Source organism: Lycorma delicatula, chromosome 4 (assembly GCF_047948215.1).
Source record: "Lycorma delicatula isolate Av1 chromosome 4, ASM4794821v1, whole genome shotgun sequence".
Taxonomy (NCBI): Eukaryota; Metazoa; Arthropoda; class Insecta; order Hemiptera; family Fulgoridae; genus Lycorma; species Lycorma delicatula.
Genome location: NC_134458.1, coordinates 107,420,643 through 107,434,352, shown reverse-complemented (window position 1 = coordinate 107,434,352; position 13,710 = coordinate 107,420,643). Strand labels below are relative to the sequence as shown.

The window sequence follows — 13,710 nt, the reverse complement described above, 5'->3', positions numbered from 1 at the left end:
ATCAATTTTGATCTGCCTGAAGGCAGATCTTCATAGACGATTTCTGGTAGGTTCTCATGTTATATTCACAATATATAATGTCTCCATATTTCATAACTCTGTGCCAGTTTCTTAATCTAAAATCTTCCTACGATGTTAACTGAATATATCATCTGAAACCTCCTTCTTTCCTTTAAAAAATAACTTTTAAAATACCTCCTTTTGATAATTGCTATTTAGAATAAATAGATAAAATAAATTTACAATAAACATGACATTTCTTACTCGCGACAAGGTTGCTGAAGGAGTACAATATTAGATTGTGTAATACGGATCACAACTGCCTGCCTTGCTCGTGTAGCCAAGCTAGTACATTCGTTCGGGGCACTGTAATTTTCAGTAAACTCAATATTAGTAGGCCCATTCTTCGATATTCCCAAAATACTAGCTTTATTAATTGAAAAATATGTGTAATTCAGATGGATGTTTTATTCTTATTTTTGTTGGCTAGTTTTATTAAAAGGTTTTATCAGAAATAACACACACTCGAACCGTACCAATCCATATTAATCAAAATTTCAAATTAACGATTATTCACTGTATTTTATAACTTTAAATTTCTCTAAGAAAATAATAATTTTTTAAACAAGAAAAAATACTTTAATGTTAATTCAGCTCTTAGAAAAAAGATATATATGGTTTGATTATAACTGTTTTTTTTTAAATCTATTTTTGGCGAAATGATTTTTCTTTCAAGAATAGACGATGTCTAAAAAAAATATATTAAGTTAGTTATTAATAAGTTATATATTTTTAATTCCGTAATATCAACGCTTCAATCCTGTTGCTACACAAAACTGATTATTCAAAGTACCAACAACAGTAATTATAAGGTAGGTAAACGCATTATCCTTGAATAATACTATATGCGACAGCGGTTTGCTGCTATAAGCCACTAATCGGCCTAATAAAATTTTAATTAAAAAAGCAAAGAACCTAACCGTATAACCATTATAAACAGAAAATTGCGTTGTTTAAATTAAATAAAGTTATTTTTTTTTAAGGACGTAACTTATAACGAAATATAGCTTCACTCTGACAACTTATATATACGTGTTTCAAACTGGATATCGGGGTTTAATGTTATGTAACATTATTAAGTTTAACTTACATTAATAAATTATACATGCAATGAAAGAGCAACGCAAACAGTTATTCTTATAAATGTTCAATGTGAGCACCATTCATCATACGGCATACGTCAGTCGATAGGAGAGTTCATTTCATACTTTAATCAGCAAATCTGGAGTAATTGATATGACAGCTGCTTCAATCCTGTGTCTCAAGTCGGGTAGGTGAGCCGGTAAAGGTGGCACATAAACGATGCTTTATAAACCCCCAAAGAATAAAAATCGCACGGGGCAGATCGTGCCAACGTGATAGATGCAGATACGTACATTATGAGTGTTTACTTTTCCATTAACATCATTTCATTTGCGAAGCTAGGTCGCAAACCATAATCTGTAGGCTTTAGAGCTTGTAAAGCTAAAAACGATATGGATGCAGTTATAAGCGTTTCCTTGTTATAAGCGTTTCCTGCGTTTCCACGCAGACGTCACTGGAATTGCTAATTCGCGGCTAGTCTTCCTAACAGATTTCCTAGGACTACGCACAAAAGACTCTCCCTTCTTATACGTACAACATTGTCTTCGGACAACTCAGTTGTCCTTTACGCTTCCCTTTACAAATAGAGACAATAGTTTCAAATTGTTTATAGCATCTACCAATGTTATTGTCACTTAGCGGATCACAATGGAACGTACGTTGAACGGTAATTACAGATTCACACTATGCAAACTGCAAAACACAGAAAGCTTTCTTTTCGAGGTGGGGGAGTCGCCATCTATGCTACTAGCGCTTTCAAGCAGATGGTACATGAACCAGTTTATGAGCTTGCACAGACGTTAAAACTGTTTGAGTGGCTCTTTCACGTAATGTATAATTAATCAATATACATAAAACTAGTAAAATATTAAATAGCTTTAAAACTCCGATATTCATTTTGAAACACAATATATCAATAAAAAAAAATGTCCACTAAGTAAATGGTACAGAACTCAAAGTTTTACCAATTATAGATATAAAGTGAAGCCAAATTGGCTTTAATCTTTATGGGTAAGAAGTTATTAGTTTTAAAATTATAATTTACTGGTTTTCCTAACAGCGTGGCAAAGCCTTAAATCACCTGACTAGGTAAGTTTAGATTTAAGCACTAATTTATATCCAACTTCAACCGAAGATTCTTAATTCAGCCGGAAATATACTTTTCATTTACGTTCAAACACCATTATTTATTCAATTTGCCGATTCCAATGATTCATGTTTATTTTTTAGAGGAATTTTCTCTTGTAGTATCAGTTTAAGTTTTTCCAGATAATATAAGTTAACAGATTTTTAACGAAAAATATAGAAAATTAGAGGAAAATTTTTCCTCGTTTTTGGTCATTATTTGCTAGTATTAGATTTTTTATAAAGCAATTATATAAAAATTTAATTTTTACATAAACATTAATTAAATAAAATTATTAAAAAAACACATATTCCTAAATTCCAAGGATTCTCAGCTCATGTTCAACAGCAATCACTTACGTCGTTTTTCAGCACCGATTTTTCCTATTTTATTAAAACGTGATTCTGTCATTTATGTTTCTTGCGGTGTAGCTTTTTTTTTTCTTTTAGGCAGAGATTTTTATAGGGTTACCTATATTCTACATGAAAATAGAGCTAAAACCAAATAAAGCTAACTTAATAAAAATATAACAGAAAACAAGAAATGCTCAAAAAAAGAAATATTAATATTTTTTATAAAAAAAATAATAAAAAAAGTTTTATTTAAAAAAACCTATATAACTACGAGTATACTATATATAAGAGAGACTATACTAATCGGGAAAAATTTTTCATATCCGGGTTTTTGCGGGTCTTGACTTTCAGACCTCTTTCTAACTAAAACAACACTATTTTATCATATAAAAATTTGTTCAGTGCTAAAAATTGTTGTTTTTTTCTTTATATCTCCAGACTAGATGAATAGATTTGGATGAAACTTAGCACATTGATTTCTGTATATAAGCCGTTGGTGCCATTTAATTTCGGTTAAAATCGCACAAGAAGGGAAAGAGGTGTCGACTTTATAGGTTCCGTATCTCAAAATTTTAAACAAAGAATAACGTTCTTCATATAATTTAATGCCCTTAAGTTAACTGAAATACTTTCTGATAGTGTTTACTATTATGTGAAGCATAGATTAGGCAAACATCCCTTTTTTGTCGTTTCTTGATTCAAAACCACATTTTGGTACTAATTAGATGATTCCATTGCATCTTTCACTTTAGTTAAGTATTTTTGCAATTTCACTACGGGTGAGGGATAACAATCCTAATTTCGGTGAAAAACAATCCTTTATCGTTTTTTTTTTACTATCTGCAGAATGGGGAAACCGAATTTTATGAAATTTTGTACAATGACATCAGTAGTGTTAAAATAGGGCTACTGCGTCACAAGTACCTCTGGCTGCCGCCAGAGAGCGCAAGTGTCGCAGCCGCCATCTTGGATTTTCCCTTTTTTTCCTGTGGGAATTTCCCGGTAAATGAAAGGTTGGTAGCACAGTTGATCAGCTGATGTGTAGCGGTCGGTTTGAAAGCGGGTGGTGGTGCTACCGCCATTTTTGGTTCACCATATTGTATCGGCGGTCATGTTATGACGTCACAAGGTGTGTGTGTATGTGTGTGTTGAGTAAAAAAAATTGGACGTACCTCGAGGATGATCCTGGTCGTTGTGGCCGTCGCACCGGGAGGCGTCACCCGCTGCAGCAGCCCCACCACCACTGGGTTCGTTGACACGGTTACCAGGAGTCGGCGTCGGCGACGGCGGTGGCGGCGGGACGGCTGCTGCTGTTGCTGCGAGGTGCGGCGCGCTATTGGGAAGAACAGCTGACGAACACGACCTAAGGTGGTGGTGGCGGTGTGGTACACGTGTGTCCGGTTCGACCAATCGCAGCGTTCCGTTTCGAATCGGCGCATGCGCACCAGTCAATGTGTACACACACACGCAACATGTGCGCGAGTTTCGAGGTCAACAACTGCTGCGTACGTGCGACCTCGAACGTTGTGTCTCCGCCTATGCCCTTCCCTTCAAGAAAGCCTATCCAATATCCGGGGTAAAAAAAAACTGCGTACGCGCGACCTCGTACGTCGTCAGCCGCCTTAAAAAAATTAGATATTTTTTTTTTTAGTTGACATAAAAAAATGATTTATCTTTTTCAGTCATCATTAATAATTTTACATATTTGCCCCTTGTGCTTACTTCGGCATAAGCATCCTCCTAGGTAAGAAAGCAGGGTTGCGATGCTTTCAACGTCCTCTATCCCATAGATGGACGGACATTATCGAATACAGCTGATTGTTTTTACGTGTTATGGTAGGGTTTGATTAAGAAAGAAACAAACAAACATTCACGTAAAAAAAAGATTTATTGATATTTTTAGACACAGAATGCAAGTCTCTCTTTATTTTTGTTGAGTAATTTTTGTAATATCCAACTTAATTTTTAGCTTCCCAAAATCGATTACCTAACACAAATATCGACAATGTTAATAGCTAATCAAAAACGTTTTTTTTAAACTAATTATCTAAAAAAAAATATAGATTGTTTTATTTTGTACATTGATGTGAGGCACATACTTGCCCCTTGTGCTTACTTCGGCATACATAAAACCGATTACCTAAACAAATATAGACAGTATTAATAGCTAATCAACATAATTTTTTTACATTGTTGTGGGGTACATGTTTTATTTTTTACATTGATATGAGGCACATACTTGCCCTTGTGCTTACTTCGGTATAAGCATTTTCTTCCCAAAAACCGATTACCTAAAACAATTATAGACAGTATTAATAGCTAATCAAAAATAAGTTTATTTATCTTTTTTATTTTCTTTCAGATAAAAAAAATAATGTCATCTCCACAAGTTGTACGTGCCATTAACAATAACATGATCCTCTACAGGTGGGATCTAATGGACTTCAACTTAATTGATGTCATAACAGTCCTTAACTAGCACATGTCATTAGTACTAGACCTCCTGAAGACGGAGGCTAGACGATTTGATGGCAAGGTTAAATGGTGGGTAAATGAGTGTTTCTTTCACTGTAGGTACGTGACTACTATATATATTCTTTTTTAATAATTATTTATTTTTTTATTGCTTAGGTACGTGGTTGTGAATGTAGAGATGAAGAAGATGATAACATTGGAGGAAAGGACAGAGATTGTATTATGCAACCTTAATCTCCATGGGAAAACAAGAACGGTAATTAATGTAGATAGTAACAATGACCTTATTGATGATCAGTGGTGTGAGTCCGTCGAGAAAATCACAGAAACTCTCACCAAGTTTGTTCAAAACGGTAGTGGTCGGGTAGTGAACAAAGTAAATCGTCTAGATTTAAACATTGTTCGGTATCGCCCACTATACGGTGGAGCTAGTTCGTATATTGAACTACCACCACAGATTAAAAAGAAAAAAGCGGTCATCAATGTTAAAAATCTTTACGATAGAAAATGCTTCCTTTGGTCAGTTTTGGCTTACCTGATTGATCAACCCGGATGTAATTACCGTCAGTCAAGTTACGCTGAACAGGAGAGGAAGCTGAACATGACCGGTATCGAGTACCCCGTAAAGGTGAAAGATATCGATCTGTTCGAGCGGCAGAACCGAGAAATCAGTATAAACGTGTATGGTTACGAACTGGGGAATGATGAAAATGTTCGTCTATATCCAGTTCGTGTTACAGAGAATCGGAATCGTACACACATGATTCACCTGTTAATAGTAACAGGTGATGACCGAGACAGTTTTCACTATTGTCTCATAAATACTAAAAACGGATACAATGGACTGTCACGACTACTGAGTGAACTGACAAATAGCAAAACCACCTGTCACTATTGTCCTTACTGTTTACATCGATTTAGTTCAACCAATGCTCTTGTTGCAAAACAAAACATGGAAAAACATTTGATCGAATGTAAGCGGCATGGACTACAACGGGTGAAGATTCCTGATCCCAATAAGGAAAGGGAATGTATTATGCGATTCCGTGATTATTCATTCACTCTCCGAGCACCGTATAGAATTTATGCTGATTTCGAGTCTTTTATAGTACCGATTGACACCGTCACCCCTGAACCGAATACCAGTTTCTCGAATAAGGTAGACCTTCATTCGGGTTACTGTTATGTAATACTTGATGAAAAGGGGGAGATTTGTGTCGGACCTGTTTTGTATCGAGCAACGAGTGTTAGGGACAAGGTTGTAGAAAAAAATGCTAGATGAGCTTCTGGAGCACAGCAATCGGTTATATAAAATTATGACCACAGAGAAACCCTTGGAAATGACACCAGAAAAAACCGTTAGCCTTTGATGAGGCCACAGAGTGCTTCTTGTGTCATGGACAGCTGATTGACGACCACGTACGCCACCATTCCCATACGACTGGTCATTATCTCGGTGCTTGTCATACCAATTGTAACTTGAACTGCAAACGGACAGAGCACATCCCTGTATTTTTTTTCACAACCTTCGTGGTTACGAGGCCCATCACATCTTCCAGGCTCTTGGGAAATACAGGGACGTAAAAAATCTGAGAATCGAGTGTATAGCAAACACACCGAACGATGTCAGTCGGTGAGAATCGGTCATTTACGGTTCTTGGACTCGTATCAGTTTTTATCATCATCTCTCGAAAAACTTGTCGGTAATCTTGGAAAAGACTGTACCGACATGGACAATGTATTCAAACGAATGACTACAGTTTACAATGACAGAAACAAACGAGACCTTCTCATACGAAAAGGGGTTTGCCCGTACGAATACATAACGGATGAACGGAAATTTGACGAAACCGCCTTACCACCCATAGAAGCTTTCTTCAGCATTTTGTCCCGTGACACTATTTCCCATGAAGACTACGAACACGCCCAAAGAGTATGGGAGAATTTCAGCTGTCGTACTTTAGGTGATTATCATGATCTCTACCTTCTTTGCGTTGTCCTACTTCTGTCTGATGTCTTTGTGAGCTTTCGTGATACATCAATGAATTTCTACGGTTTAGATCCATGTCACTTCTATTCGACCCCCCACTTTACTTGGAACGCTATGTTAAAATATACTAACCAAAGAGTAGAACTTCAGACGGACAACGATATGCTCCTACTTATTGAAAAAGGTACACGAGGGGGAGCCGCTATGATTTCGAACAGATACGCCAAAGCCAACAATCCCATGATTTCGGATGAATACGACAACAAAAGTCCCACAACCTGGATACAATATCTCGATTGCAACAACCTTTATGGAACCGCCATGGTGGAGCCGTTAGCCTACGGAAGCTTTCTGTGGATGAGTGATGAGGAAATCGAAAACCTCGACATTAATTCCATTAAAGACGAGGGTGACAAGTGTTACATCTTGGAGGTCGATTTATTGTATCCGGTGCATCTGCACGACCTCCATAAAGACTACCTACTTGCGCCTGAACGCAAAATCCTAACTAACGAAATGGTTTCACCCCACTGTAGGACGCAAAAGAGATGACCAGTACCGAAACTATTAACAACACTTCTGGAAAAGCAACGTTACATGTTGCACTACAAAAACCTCAAACTTTATACTTTATACGACTTGGATTGGTTGTAAATAAAATCCATAGAGCTGTTGAGTTCTCTCAATCCCGATGGTTACAACCGTACATCGAATTCAACACCCAACTAGGACGGAGGCTAGAAATAATTTTGAAAAAGATTACTTTAAACCTATGAACAATGCAGTGTACGGTAAATCCCTTGAGAATGTACGTAACCGAATTGAATTTAAACTTGTAACCGACGAACGAAAACTCGATAAGGTGATTGCTAAACCTAGGGTGAAAACCTGGTACATTTATAACACTAATGTCGTAGAGGTTAGTCTGAAGAAAACCTAAATATTCCTTAATCGTCCGATATACATTGGGTTTTCGGTATTAGACATTAGCAATATGATCATATATCGATTTCATTATGATTATATGATCAATATGTACGGTGGTAACATTAAGTTATTAATGACTGATACCGATAGTCTAATGTATGAAATTCATACGCAGGATGTTTATAATGATATGCTAGAATATTTAGATAAATTCGATACTTCTGATTATCCTCCCAACCACCAGTGTAATAGTTCAATGAACAAAAAGCAACTTGGTAAATTTAAAGACGAGATGAACGGTAAACCGATTCGTGAGTTTGTAGGGTTACGTGCAAAGATGTACAGTATTCTCGATTTCAATAGAAACGAGAAGACTGTGGCAAAAGGTGTCCCTAGGATATCTATTATGAAAGATCTCCGACATGAACTGTACAAACAGTGCCTGATTGACAATGTCATCACAACTACTGATGCACTCTGTATAAGAAGTTACGATCCCCGAATATTTACCGTTCATCAATCAAAAACGGCGTTATCACCTTACTATGACAAAAGGTACATCTCACAACATACGACTGATACACTACCGTACGGACATTATAGTTTGAAACGGTCAGAGGATGATGATGATGAAAACCCTATACCGTCCAAAAGACCAAGCTTTAAAAGGTTACCGCACGAATACGATCATGATTATTTTTAATCAGACGGTCATTGTTCCTTTCTACATTAAGAGTTTTCCTATGTGATATTACGTCGATGTACTTAAAGTATTTTTTTTATTGTTTAGATTTAATTATTTCTTAATGTATATAAAGATTTCGATACTATTTTATTTATTGTGTAGATTTAATTATTTCTTAATGTTTAAAGTGTTGTTGAGAATTCTTTTACTGTTTGTATAATTATTTCTTAATGTATGTAAAGATTTCGATACTATTTTATTTATTGTGTAGATTTAATTATTTCTTAATGTTTGTAAAGTGTTGATGAGAACTCTTTTAATGTTTGTAAAGTAAAATAAAATAAAAATCTTTTTAATCATTGTTGAGAAATTTTGAAAAATCTTATTGTTCTTAGAAATATCCATTTAAGAAAAAAAAATTTTTGTTTAAGATGTATATGAATATTTTTTCCACAAGAACCAAATTTTAAAAACCTAAAATATAACATATTTATTTAAAATACCCTTACTTATTTTTAACTAATATATCCCATCTATTATCATTTTTCCACATTATCACAGGAACCAAATTTTAAAATACTCTTGCTTTTTTTAACTAATATATATCCCACCATTTATTATTTTTCAACAGAAACCACCACAGGAACAAAAATTTAAAATACCCTTGCTTATTTTTAACTAATATATCCCATTTATAACAGGGAATACTGTTAGTATATCAATGAACGTCAAGTCGTCAATAGCAAAAGAGCTTCATCGTCAGGCCCGTCGAAACTATCCTACTCGACGGGTTGAATTAAAGGATATAAATGATTTATTTCAAAGTGATATAGTCGAGATGATACCATACGCTAGATCAAACAAAGGTTACCGGTACATATTAACCATGATAAATTGTTTTTTCTAAAATGGCATTCGGTGTAGCGATAAAAAACAAAACTGGTACGGAAATTGCCAAAGCTCTTAAACCTATACTAGATAAAAATAAGATGCGTAATTTTCAAACTGATTTGGGTAAAGCATTTTACAATCCAACAGTAAAAAAGTTATTAAATTCATACAACATAAATCACTATTCTTCATATTCGGATAAAAAAGCTTCAATTGTGGAACGGTTTAACCGAACACTGAAAACAATGATGTGGAGAAAATTTACCGAACAAGGTACATACAAGTGGTTAGATTTGCTACCAAAATTGATCGCTAAATACAATAATAGTCGTCACCGCACTATTGGAATGAAACCGAAAGATGTTAACAAGAAAAACGAAGCTATTGTTTTAAGACGACTGAATACGGTTCTTCATCGAAAGGCTACTTTACCGAAATTCAAACTTGATGACCGAGTACGTATAAGCAAATTTAAAAAGGTGTTCGCCAAAGGGTACTTACCGAAATGGACAAATGAAATATTTACTGTACATAAAGTTCACGATAATACTCGACCATGTACATATACACTATCAGATATTAACGGTCATACGTGTAGTGGTAAATTTTACACTGAAGAGTTAACTAAATCATACATTGCTAACAATAACGTGTATTTAGTGGAGAAAATCTTACGTAGAAAAGGTGATAAACTGCTTGTAAAATGGCAAGGGTTTGATAAACAGCACAACAGTTTGATAAATAAGTCAGATTTAGTACGTTAAAGTCTTCAGTTATAAACATGAAGTTGGAAGGTCAACAACTCGGTAATATAACACTTCGAAATTTCGATGAATATGCTGGTGGTGGTGGGTGAAAAAACAAGCGACATAGACCTCTGTTACCAAATACAATCAGATGTATTATTTGTGGACCGTCAAATTGTGGGAAAACAAATGTTCGTTCAATTTGTTATTTTCACCTGGTGGATTGCGGTTCAAAAATATTTATGATTTTTCCAAATCACTATACCAACCGAAATATAAATTTTTAGAACGAGTTATGTCTGGTATACATGAGATAGGATATTTTCCCTACTCTGAAAATGACCATGTAATGGCTTCTAACGAGGCTGAACCAAATTCAATAATGATTTTTGATGATGTAGCGTGTGAAAAGCAAGATAATATTCGTAAGTACTTTTCTATGGGACGTCACAATAACATTGATAGTTTCTATCTTACACAAACTTATTCTAATGTTGGAAAGCACCTTGTACGAGACAACGCCAATCTTCTTATTTTATTTAAACAAGGCGATCTTAATTTGCGTCATATATATCAAGACCATGTAAACACGGATATGAAATTTGAACAATTAAAAAGTTTATGTGGGGAGGCGTGGAAAACAAAACATGGTTTTATATGTGTGGATAACGAGGGTGATATAGACAACGGTCGATATCGAATAAGCTTTGATATTTTTTTAAAAGAGATCAGTTGATGTGTAGCAGTTACAACGAGCATACAAACTTACGAGGACGGTATCCCATATGCTAATGCAATACATTTTAAACAAAAACCACAAAATAACCTATGCTCAAATTATTTTAGCAAAAGTGAAACATTTTGCGGTAACTACGTTTGTCGGCGGGTAAACTATTGTGAAAACAAAGATCGAAGGTGTTGGCGTCATGTGAAACGATTAAAATGTGACTAACCGTTAGTAGTGTTGCTAATGATTACCAGCGAAGGGAAGATTTTCAACAAGCGTGTATGGTTACGATTTTTAGAAGAATGTGATAAATACAAATTACCAATCGAGTTGGTGGTTTACGATAAAAACATGTTTAACACTACAGTCAGACACAGATGGAATTTTATATCAAGATTTCGACCGTCACCACGGATATATCAAAACCCACTATTAGAGCTAAGAAACCGTCACGCATCTATGAATTATACTAATGTATACATGCATATGTTAGACTACGGTAGCCGACTTCAAGGAGCAAGATGTTGTATTGTGATAACGGAACGAGCTATTCTAATAAGATCACCTAAAACGTTATATCGAACTGCTATATCTTATAAACAAAAATGTTTTGTTGACATAGCTTACGGAGTACAATTCACTGACGATTTACCAGAAACCTTACCAATCAGACGTGGAGGGTTACCATTCGATATTGTTAACAATAAACCTCAGGCTTTATTTTCAAGAAAATTTCTAAAGATAACGCTTCCTGCGTTACGATTATACGCCAATATATTCGGATTGAGATATAAAAATGAACACCATAGTGGTCTCTTTGAAATCCAGAATGAAGAATTACTACAAAGATGGTGTGAATATGCAGGTGCAAAGCTAGATGAGTTTTGGCTATTCAACAGTTAATTAACACATTAATATTCTCAAGGTGATCAACACCCCATCAGAACATTCTCTCAAAAGTATATTGCGAAGACTCCGAAACATGATCACTCGCTAGTTGCGGATATTCCTTTGTGGATTGGTAACGTAAAAAGATCTATTGTGTTTAAAAACGGTAGTACAAAACTTTCAATACCATCTATTGATCAAGGTGTTACTGATTATTACCGCAAGTTATGTAGCAAAAGACATCAAGATCGAGTTATACAGATGAATATCACTTTAATTGATGTTGTGCGTTTTTTACAAAGAAATAAGAAACATGCAATGTTCTTTAGATCAGTTGAAATAAGGTGACAACATGAACCAGTTTTTAATTAGTCTTTATTATGATGTCAATCAAGTATGATGTCACCCCAACCCGCACGAGCGAGGTGGTTATGGAAATCGATAAAATACGAGATTCGATTAGAAGAAAACATCGTGCTATTACCCAAGGAATTATGGAGACGGATGAAGTGCTACAAAAGCACTTTAAACCAATTGTCGAACCTTTACGTGAGCTTAAGGAAACATTTAACAAGAATAAGGAAAAACAATTAAAGACAGAGGAGAGTGAAGGTTCAGTATCTACACCAATAGTTAAGAGGAAACTTTTTAAAACACCACCACATCAGTTCATCAAACCTACAGCTACAGAATCATCACCTGGTCATCTTGCAGCTTACTATTTAGATATGTTATTAACGGATAGACAAAGACAAATTGATAATGTTTATGGTATAAAGAACATACACAACCAATGGATGATTGGAAATAGCAATGTGGTGTTTGAAGGGGATAACATTAAAATCGGAAATAAAACATACAAAGGAACCAATGGTTTATATCAATTGCTATTTTTGAAGGAACCCAAAGACTATATATCAGTAAGGAACTCAAAGACTATACATCAGTGGTGGATGCTGTAGAAGAATGCGAAGACGAAGAAGACGTTCAAAAAAGAATAATATAAAACATCTTATAGAAATTATGAAAAAAAAGCAAGTACTAGAGGGAGGGGGTTATACCTTAAACATTACCCTTCGTCAGGATCGGGAATAGGTGGTAAGAATAAAAAAAACACCATCGTTGTCGTTAACGACATCTTCGATAAAGGGAATACCAGTGCGTCCGCTATCGAATTTCGAATTAATGATGTGTGCAAAAAAGAAACTAAAAATAAAAGATTTTCGAGGAGTATTCATGTTGGATGCATTACCCATACAACCATACACCAACGAGTCAGCAATAGTTAATCTTGATCGTAACACCGGTCATGGAACACATTGGGTATGTTATCGAAAACAAGGACGATTGGTAGACTATTTCGACAGTTTTGGTAATTTGCGTTCACCTAACGAGTTGATGCGTTATTTTCCATCTAACTCGATTGTCAATTATAATTATGAAAATAGACAGCGTCAAAACACAGTTACATGTGGTCATTTATGTCTTCAGTTCCTCAGTCGTGGATCATCTACATACCAATAAAGATCATAATGTTCTGCAGAAGTGGAAATTCGTCGTTATTACAAACTACATTCTTCCCAGGTTTAGATCTAACTGATGGTGAGTGGGAATTGGCGTTGATAAACCTAACTACGTACAACTCGATACCGAATGTGGAAGAGGGGATCAACAACTCGTTTACCGTTTTACCAGTTAAACAAAAAAAATTATCAAGCTGACACTACCGACTGGGTCATATGAAGTGGACTGACAAGAC

General features: G+C 35.3%; 1 protein-coding gene across 1 annotated transcript in view; it reads right to left on the bottom strand.

Moving 5' to 3' along the window:
* The window catches only part of LOC142322689 (guanylate cyclase 32E), an 857,649-nt gene that overhangs the window by 284,341 nt on the left and 559,598 nt on the right, over positions 1 to 13,710 (bottom strand). The gene's annotated exons all lie outside the window — the stretch shown is intronic.